The sequence below is a fragment of the Lactuca sativa genome, chromosome 3 (genome assembly GCF_002870075.4).
Source record: "Lactuca sativa cultivar Salinas chromosome 3, Lsat_Salinas_v11, whole genome shotgun sequence".
Classification (NCBI taxonomy): Eukaryota; Viridiplantae; Streptophyta; class Magnoliopsida; order Asterales; family Asteraceae; genus Lactuca; species Lactuca sativa.
In genome coordinates, this window is record NC_056625.2 from 288994900 (window position 1) to 289004392 (window position 9493).

Genomic DNA, 9493 nt, shown 5'->3' on the forward strand with positions numbered 1-9493 from the left:
ACTTTGATAATTTTGATATTGTATTTTGTAGATGTTTTGGAAAAACTTGATGTTTGAAACTATTAATTTTAAAATGAAATATTTAATCACTATTATTGGGCTGTTACATTTTCCCAAGTAAGAATTGTTCTTGTACTATTCCCTCAGAGTACTTTGATCAACTCACTCTTATACCCCAAGTATTGTTCTAGGTTCGTTTGTGATAGCTTGCCAGCCTGCGGACCTAGTTCCCTTCTTGAAATATCAAATTATTGATTAAGGTTTCACCATAAGTAAACGACCATTTTCACATTGTATTTCTCTACACAACTATTATCCTCATCTACTAAGGACTTAGACGAGAAAGTTCACAATCTTTATTGATTTGTGTCCCCTTTGGGTTTCGACTTTGTCGGTCACAACTGTTTTCATTTTATGACTAACGGAAGTATTTTTTAAGAAAATTAGAGGATAATCTCAAGTAAAATCTTTACTTAAGAGACTATGAAAACATTATCTACAGACCAATCCTCTACACATGCGAGACTCAGGAAGCTATACTTTAATCAATTGGTAAATTATAACTCACAACATATCGATGATAAGATCTAAGATAAGTTCGTCCCATTTACCTATAGGTACATGTAAAGGTCTCAAGTTCCCTCATGATACTTGATGTCATTTTCCCTATTTTCAATGAAAACATTCATCTATCATCTACATAACACAACCGAAGCTAATGATTCTACCTTAGCTTCTTGTGCCGCAAATATCTTGGATATTGGCGTCATACCGAAATTGAGTTGCCTTTCACACTTCTTACTTAATGGTTGGTTCTCCACACTTGGGTCTAAACTCCCACCTATTTCTACTCATAATCAACCTAAAGCCAAACTAGCTCTGCCTATGTGATTTATAGCTCCTTTCCTCATAGAAGAAACTCCTCACTGTTATATCAATGACTTTAACATCTCCAACATAGTATTAATGCTTATGTCTATAGTAAGTGATCTTCTCGCATAGCATGACAATAGTCTGATCAAGGTCACGACATGCATGATGTCAATGTACACATATAAAAATGGTATAAGAAGGTATTACCAACATAATCAAAATCACTAGCAACAACGAAGGTTGTTGATCTCAATACAATTCCTCCTTTTTCTCTAGGACACTCAACCTTGTTGTGCTCCAATTATCCTTTTGCAATGATTCTCTTGATCATATATGAAACACTTGGGTGAAAATGCATACAAGACAGTTGCAACTTCACCTGTATATACTAGTTACCATGGTTGTGGCTCTCCTAGTTTACATAATTAGAATCAATATGTTTGAACCTATCTGTTGATGGTGGTAATGGAACCTACACTTGTTCTTTCATCCACCGATGGACCTTCGGTCCGAACTCTTGAGTCACAGACTAGACTTTATCGAAGACTCCCTATCCTTCCTAAGTTGGGTCGTAAACTCAACCCAAGATAAGGTATGGCTATAGTATTATATTGAAAGGTCACATTCTCACAATATTTTTAATATGAAAAAGATTCATAACGAACTAGGCTCTTGTCTCTATAAGTCAAACAGTAACACAAAATACACCTTCTATGTTGTGTTAACAATCCAAACATTCCTCCCTTGAACAAGAGAGGATGACCTGCACCTTATCGCAACTGGTAGCAACTCTGGCTACTGGTTGCTCAACCCTAATGAAGGCTGTAATGCTTCTGTTAATCATCTCGGTCACTACTTTCTTAAATTAAATGTCTGAATTCGGTTACTACGTCTAACAAGGATCTCCAAATTAATCAACTCACTCATGCATATATGCATTTCTCGAACATGATCCTTCATGACCATTTGGGCTCAAAACATAATTAATCTCCTAGAAGTTATCATGTCCCAGGTAATTATGGAAACAAACAAAACAAACTCAAGCACCAGCGCCTTAGTAACCATGTGACTCTTCCTAACCCAAGTATGAATCCTGTGCTTTGGGTAGTACATGCCTATACTACCTTTTAGACACCTATTCATGCTAATCAAAAAAATGGCGTCGTAGTTCCCAAGTCACTACACATGATGATAACCAGAAAGCAATATGTATGTGTCCAAATGGGCACATGCAACAAATTTTCCTAGATTCGACTAAGATTTTTACGTCTTTGTTAAGAACATATTAACTTTACTAGACTCGCCTTCTAGGATCCTTCTCATGCATATGCTTAATCTATATATTCTAACGGTTTTCATAGGTCGCTAGGAATTCTACTTCCTGATGGGTTACGAGCGTAGTCCAATACAAAATCAGGACAATGGAAGCAACAATTTTTTCTGATCTATTGACTCATAACAACCAGATCTAGCACAAACAATCTATGTTACTTAATGGACATAATAGAACGAATCATACATTTGTGTTTTTCTTCGAATTGTTTTGTCTCGCTAGTGGATCAAACTTCAAAATGCAACGTAGAGTTCCTCTCTTGTGATCGCACTCATGACGCAAAACACCAACATATTTGAAAGCACATTAAGAACCAGTAGGAAGGGATGAGGTATATAATCGGAAAACCGGACCTGAATCGGAATCGGACTGGAGAATCGGAATCGGTAGAACTAGAAAATGTTCAAACAGTCTGGGTATAAGGTTTAAAAATTAGCATTATCCAGGTTCCGGATATTCCAGGTACGGCTCCAGTGGGTCCGGGCATTTCAGGTTTTAGATTCGGATTTAAAAAAAAAAATCGGAACCGGGTTTAATGAACCGGAGCCGGTTTAGTGGGCCAAGGAACAAGAATTTTAAGGGTTATGAAAAAATTGATTCCTACTGATAATTAATGTTATTGATCGAAAACAAGGGATAATTCAAATTATTATACTAACTTACCTTCTTACATATGAACATGGGTAAGTGGTAACGATTTTAATTGCAAAGTTCTTGCGATCAAGCAACATACTTCACCATTAACGATTTTAATGTGCGATAAGTATGGATACTTTTCTTGTGTTTTAACATTCATTATGATACTTTTGTTTGGCACATTATTGTTATAAAAAGTAATTGGAACCTATCAACTACAAATGGAACTTTTATGGATTTAAAATATGAACGAATTGAGCATTTGATTAGTAGCATATGAAATGGAAATAACTAGTGATGAAACCCCGCGCTGCGAGGATTGGAGGCCGTCGATTATTATAGAAGCTTGATGTTTTTTTTGGATGTTTCATCATTTACAAAAGAGCCAAAAGAAATAGGAAAATAACAACTGAAAATTTTAACCAGCATACTCCAATGAGCATTGTCAAGAACCAACACAATGAAAAGTTGAACCTTCATCAATGGTTTTCTTAATCATGTTTAGTTACCATTGTCCAGCAGACCTTCCCTCAAGACAAACCTGCATTTTGAATGGAAAAATAAGTAAAATAAAGATTCAAGTTATAAAAGTAGAAAACATTTGAATGACTCAAGAATACACAAACAAAAATATCAGTATAAATATCCAAAAATCTTCAAACATGCAAGAAACAGGCCATTTGATTCAAAAGTAGGTTCAAACAATCAAAAATGAGAAACATGGAAGAAAGCAACAATAATCACCCCTAATCACCTTAAATACATTTACAATTAGTTTTGATGGGTTGGCATTACACCTCGGAGGATTCAACCTAAGAACATGGTCAGCAAACGGTTTATAAATCTGAACACTTTATATTTCTGTCATTCAAGAAACCAAATTGTTGCGAGATGCTTGTACAAGGAATGTAGGTAAAAATGTCAAATGACCGAACTACCCTCATGAGAAAATGTCTGGAAAAGCTAGATTTGATTACCTGTATAAAATCGGGGACTGAAAGAAGTGGCTTGCCTCTAGCCTTCTAATTTGTAACCTGTAAAACCAAAAATTCTTCAATTTGCACAATCATGTGTAAATTGTAATAGGGAAAAACTAAACCTAAAGCACAATAACTTGTGTACTTGTATTAGAAGCATAATAAGTGCAAAGATAACCTTTGCAACTTCTGTCAAAAAATTCACACTAATAGCATTAAAGCTCAACTTCCCATCCATCTTACATATGTACACCAAAATTAGCTGTGGGAAAAAAAAAAAAAAAGGTATGTAAGCTAATGAGCAACTTGAACAGCTTCAATGGAATGAATATACATGGTATGACTGGAAGAGAAGAAATGAAGAAGGAAGAATCACCTGTAATCCAACTAAGATACAATCACCAACTACCAAGAAAACATTAAGAGTTCGATGCTTCTTTGATAGTTTACTCTGATGCCTATCATGACTGGTGTAAAAGTGAGGGTGTTTTTCAGGAAAAAAACCTTTAATGGGGTCAATATCAAGTGCTTAGCCAATAAAATAAAAAAGAAACAGTCGCTTACTCGTATGGAATCAACCAACAACACTATAATTCACCAAAACTACAAACAATCAATGAAATCTGATCAAGTAATAAGAAATCATTAAATTGCTGAGGTCTAATAACCTAAAATGATTTTTAATATGGTTACCCAAGGTCTAGTAACATAAGTTGATTTAAAAAACTAATATGATGATTATAGATGATGGATGAATCAGATATAAGTAAAAAAAAAGAATGTACCTTTTGTGTTGTTTCATCAAAATTGTAAACCTGCAACAAAATCAGAAATTAATTGAGTGAAAAGGTACCAATCCCACACCAGAAACTCACTATAGTTGAATATATTTATACAATAATATGGCAACATTTCGATTGTGTAATTAAAAAACTTAAATTGCTTGAAGTGATGGAAATTATTGAGCTGCTAACCAATGTTTGTTGTCAGGTTTACTGTCACTTAGGTAAGTTCATTGCAAAATATCAACAAAATATAGTCAAAGAAATAAAATTAAAAAAAAAAAAAAAAAAAAAAAGAGTTTTTTTGCCAAACATGGAAGAGATGATTATGTTTTTCTTACTTGGTGATGAAATGGAAGCTAACACTCCATCCTTTGTAAACCTGCAAAACAACCCATATGCAACTATTAAAACTACTACATGCCTGTACGTTTATGTATGTGTGTGTGTGTGAGAGAGAGAGAGTCAATTTCAAGTGGAAAATTAGAGGGAAAGCGAAAAAGAGTAATCATCGGCCGGTATAGTTTCTATCTTTGATCCAGTTATTGGAATTCTTCTGCCTTCTCGTTTTGATCTGGTTCTAAGTCGGGGAAAACGGTCAACACCTTGATGTAGATCAAAGAGAGCGTCTTAAACATTCCTCCATGTAGCCATTATAAAACAAACATATTAACCAATAAATTATATCTAAAGTATATTTGAGAAAATTTCAGCATATTGCCCAGAATTGGAGGAACATAAACAACTAATGAATAAGTTCATGAATAATAATTGTAATTAAATTAAAAAGAATAACGATAGATTTACCTTCGGTTCACCCAGCGCAAACATATTCTCTTCAATTTCGGAAATTTCCATGATTTACGTTGACAAAAATATGAGTTTGTTGACTTTAGATAACCTGAAATGATTAGCATACGATAGCAATTACATTTCCGTTAGCTCAGTAAGAAAAATCAAGGAAAATCATGAATATGATAGAATCACCAGATATTTTGTTTTGAACCAAATAACGACGAATTGAGGGGTTGAACCAAATTTTAAAAAAAAAATAATTAAAAACAATTATATGAACTCAGAAAACAGGAAACTACATAAATTTTATCAGTAAATTACAAAAAAAAAAAAAAAAATGAATTTGACAACAACCAATTTGGAAAAACTTGATCGGTAAATTACATCAAATAAAACCAAAAATAAACAAATACTTCAACCATTGCTAGAAATCTCTTCAATGAAGGATACAAAGAAAACATAAACAGGGTTTTCAAATTTAGTACCCAAGCATAACTGACCTTGCAAAGAAGATTCATCTGACAAAATTATATGGATGCCATTGAAGGAGAAGACGATGTGAATATGGAAGAAGTAGTTGGGCGGCGATTGTGGGCGGATGATGGAGCGGTAAGCGATGAACTGGGTGTCGGCTGAAGTCAGCAGTCGGCTTGTGACCGTCCTTCCCCTTTCGTTGATGGTAGCGAAGGACAAATACCTGGGATTGGATCTTCGGTTAGACGCAGAGCATGAATCGACACTCTTGGCTTGTCGGTTTTCTTGGTTTAGGGGAAATCGCCAGCAAAGGCCGATAAGAAGTCAGAAGCGGAGATGAGGCGGTAGAGGATCCGGAAGAAAATGAAGCGGTGGAGAGGACACTGATCTAAATTGAATGGGGGTAAAAAGCCGACTCAAAAATCGATGAAAAAAGCGGTGCTTACCACATGTATGGACACCGATCTTATTCTTATTGGCCTACACGGACGTTTTAAAAAAAAAATTAAAATAAAAATCAAAGTGGTCCAATCAGAAACAACTCCTGTTCATGGTGTAGTTTAGAATTAGTATATATATAAATAAGCATACCAAGGGTAATAAAAGTAACTTTAACAAAAAAAAAAGCCAGCAACTGAAGTCCAATAGTTTAAGATAGGGCTATGAGACCCATCGTTCAGAAGATTTTAAGCAACTAAATTCCATACTCATTTGCAAAATAAAACATGACCGAAATGAAATGAAAATGAGTTGTTGCGAAAACTATCCCAAACACTGAATGTAAAAATAAAACAAGCAAATTAGCTGTTAGTGTCTAACTAAGCAGTTAATATCGGCGATTTCCATTTGATTTCTAGGTGGGATATTAGTTATCGGTACTTTTCAATATAGCGGTGTCAAATATCGGTCCAAAATATCGGACCGCAAAAATCGGTGATATTAACCGATACTGAACCGATATTTGCCGACATTTCCAGGCGATTTCTAGGTGGGATATCGGTTAAGTAATTTTACTTACTTTTTTTAGTGTTAAGTCATGACCTTAAGTCTTATGGACTTAACTTAACTGAACCTACTATTACATTAACTACTTAATTGTTACTTTTAAGTCATAGACTCATGTTTTAAGTATTAACCGATCTTATTGTTATGTTAATTGTTACATACTTAAGTGTTAACTTGCTAGTTTCTATAGGTTTGATCATGTTGATGTGTTAAGTACATAATTCTTAAATGATGATGATGATGATATTAGTGTTGATGTGGATGATCTAGATAAAATAATTGGATGCCTTGGTTGATGTGGACTTGGAGGAAGGTTCCATGGCTTACGTAAGATTATGTTTCAAACATTGGCAGTTTTGAATTTTGAATTTTTATATTACTTTTATATATGTTTTATGTTTATATATATATATATATATATATATATATATATATATATATATATATATATATATATTAATTATGCATGATATAAAAATACCGATATCCCACCGTGATAACCTATATCCCAAATATTGGCCCTTGACCGATATTTGATTTTGGACCGCTAAAATTGCCTAGGTGTCTACATACATACATACATACATACATACATGAGGCATAAAAAAATTAAGAATAGCAAGGCAAATGAAATAAATGCGGATTTTAAAGCAAGGGAAGGAGGTAACAAAACTATATATAGTACACACATTAAAGCAGTTCAACTCAACTCAACTCAATGAAAGGAAAAAAAATCTCTTGGGTGACAAACTTGCAAAGGAATTTCCGTTGATACAAGTCGTTTTGTATATGATGGGAGGGTGGGGTAGAGTGGGCATTTTAAGATAGAAACATAAACCAACAAGTATGTCTATTTTTATTTTCTCTAACTAATTTGTAAAAGTAAGCAAAGGGAGGGCTGTTATACACTTGATAGTTGCTGATGCATAAACTCGTCTGATGTCAGATGTATTGTCTACATGAAATAACTCAAAATCTTCTTCTTCTTTGATCCACCTTTGCCGTATAAGCCATTTTCCAAGTGTGCCACGATCACGATTCCGGGTGTCTGGTTGCATTTTCGGGTCTAATACACAAATTTGGTTTCAATTATCAATTTACGGTGTCAACCGGCGTGACATCCCCATTTTCACGACCAAAAAACACCAATTTTGTTTATGCTTTTTAAAAATCAGAATACCTCTTTTAATAAAAATGTTGCGGAATTTGTTCCTAGAAAAACATGTTAAATACGTTATCAAAGCCTTTTCCGAAGAAATGTATTTTTATCCATTTTAAAACATTTGGGATGTCATCATCAATACATAAACATAAGCATAAACATAACTTACATTCATTTACACGAGTGATCTACATCTCTTTTAAATCCCTCAGTATAAAGTAACTTCATATCGACACCTGTGATACAAATATGCTTGAGTCGGACAGGATGGGAACCAGGTGAGTACATGGGGTTTTCAACCCACAATAATATAATTATTATGTTAAACATGAAACAATCAACCAAATTATCCATCCCCATTATATTCTTTACTCTTAAGGATCTACCCTAAGATTCAACTATTCCTCGTTCATTCATTCCTAAGGAGTATCCTAAGGAATCGACACTAAGTCTGCATAGTTGCCATGGTTTATCTCGTTTATTGACAATATCGTTTTCGAGAGTCCACTCGCAATACCTATTAATAGGTTTTTAGAGTACACCGGGTGAACACATTGTTCACAACACCTAGAGTTTAGTCTAATGTTCAACGAGACTAATTAATAGTCTAGCTATTATTACTATTATATAAGCGTTAAGCAATACTCTTGACCCACTATGTACAAACAGGGGCCATACATGAAATACCTGAGGGCAGGATCATTTTGGCATATATCACTTCTAAAATCCAACAATCGAGGTTGCCCTTCAAACCGAATTCCCCTTAACACGAGTGGTTAAAAAGATATTATAACGACACTTATATAACCCATAATAATAGCTCAAATAATTATTATAAGGTCCTAATAACGTTACTATATCTAAATAAAAGCTATATTAAAAATTAGGTAGGCCTATCTTACCTACGAGGGGGTTTGGCTAGAAGTCGTGCTCTGCAGGGGCAAAACTTCTGAGCCGAAAGCTCTTCTTCTCGGAGCCGTCGAGCGCTCTAGGGCTTTCTTCTAGAGCTAGGGGAGTTTTTGGGAGGTTTAGAGAGTGTAGAGAGAAGAAAGAATGTGAAAGGTGTGAAGAAAATGAGGGTGGGAGAGGTTCTATATATAGGGTGAAATATGGCTAAACTTGGTGTCACATGTCACCATGTGGTGAGAAGACTTGGGGAGAAAGCAATGGCCAAGATTGTACCACGTCGCCCATTTCCCACATCACACTTCCGACTTCTAAAATCTGCAAATTTCGCATACGAGCTCTGTTTTTTATGTTCTTTATATCCACGCGTAGGTAAAAATAAGATCTATAACTTTCCTTTTGACTCCGTCGGCTAATTCTCGACCAATCTTAAATTTAACAGTAGAAGGTGACAACATTATTAATTGTCCGTGTAAAATTCATAATTTCTACATACAGACTCCGTTTTCATCTTTCTTTTTTGTCTTTGAGTTCCTATTAATGAGATCTT

At 34.6% G+C, this 9493-nt stretch overlaps 1 long non-coding RNA gene across 2 annotated transcripts; it reads right to left on the reverse strand.

Moving 5' to 3' along the window:
- Nucleotides 1-4121: 4121 nt before the first annotated feature.
- On the reverse strand, nt 4122-6470 carry LOC111899303 (uncharacterized). 2 transcript variants are annotated; one of them, XR_006189949.2, is made up of 4 exons: nt 5409-6470; nt 4943-4983; nt 4605-4634; nt 4122-4422 (listed from the first exon to the last, which is right to left on the reverse strand). It is a non-coding gene; the product is annotated as an uncharacterized LOC111899303 (long non-coding RNA). The 2 variants fall into 2 exon arrangements; XR_006189950.2 differs by having other exon boundaries at nt 4943-5206.
- Nucleotides 6471-9493: the final 3023 nt, after the last annotated feature.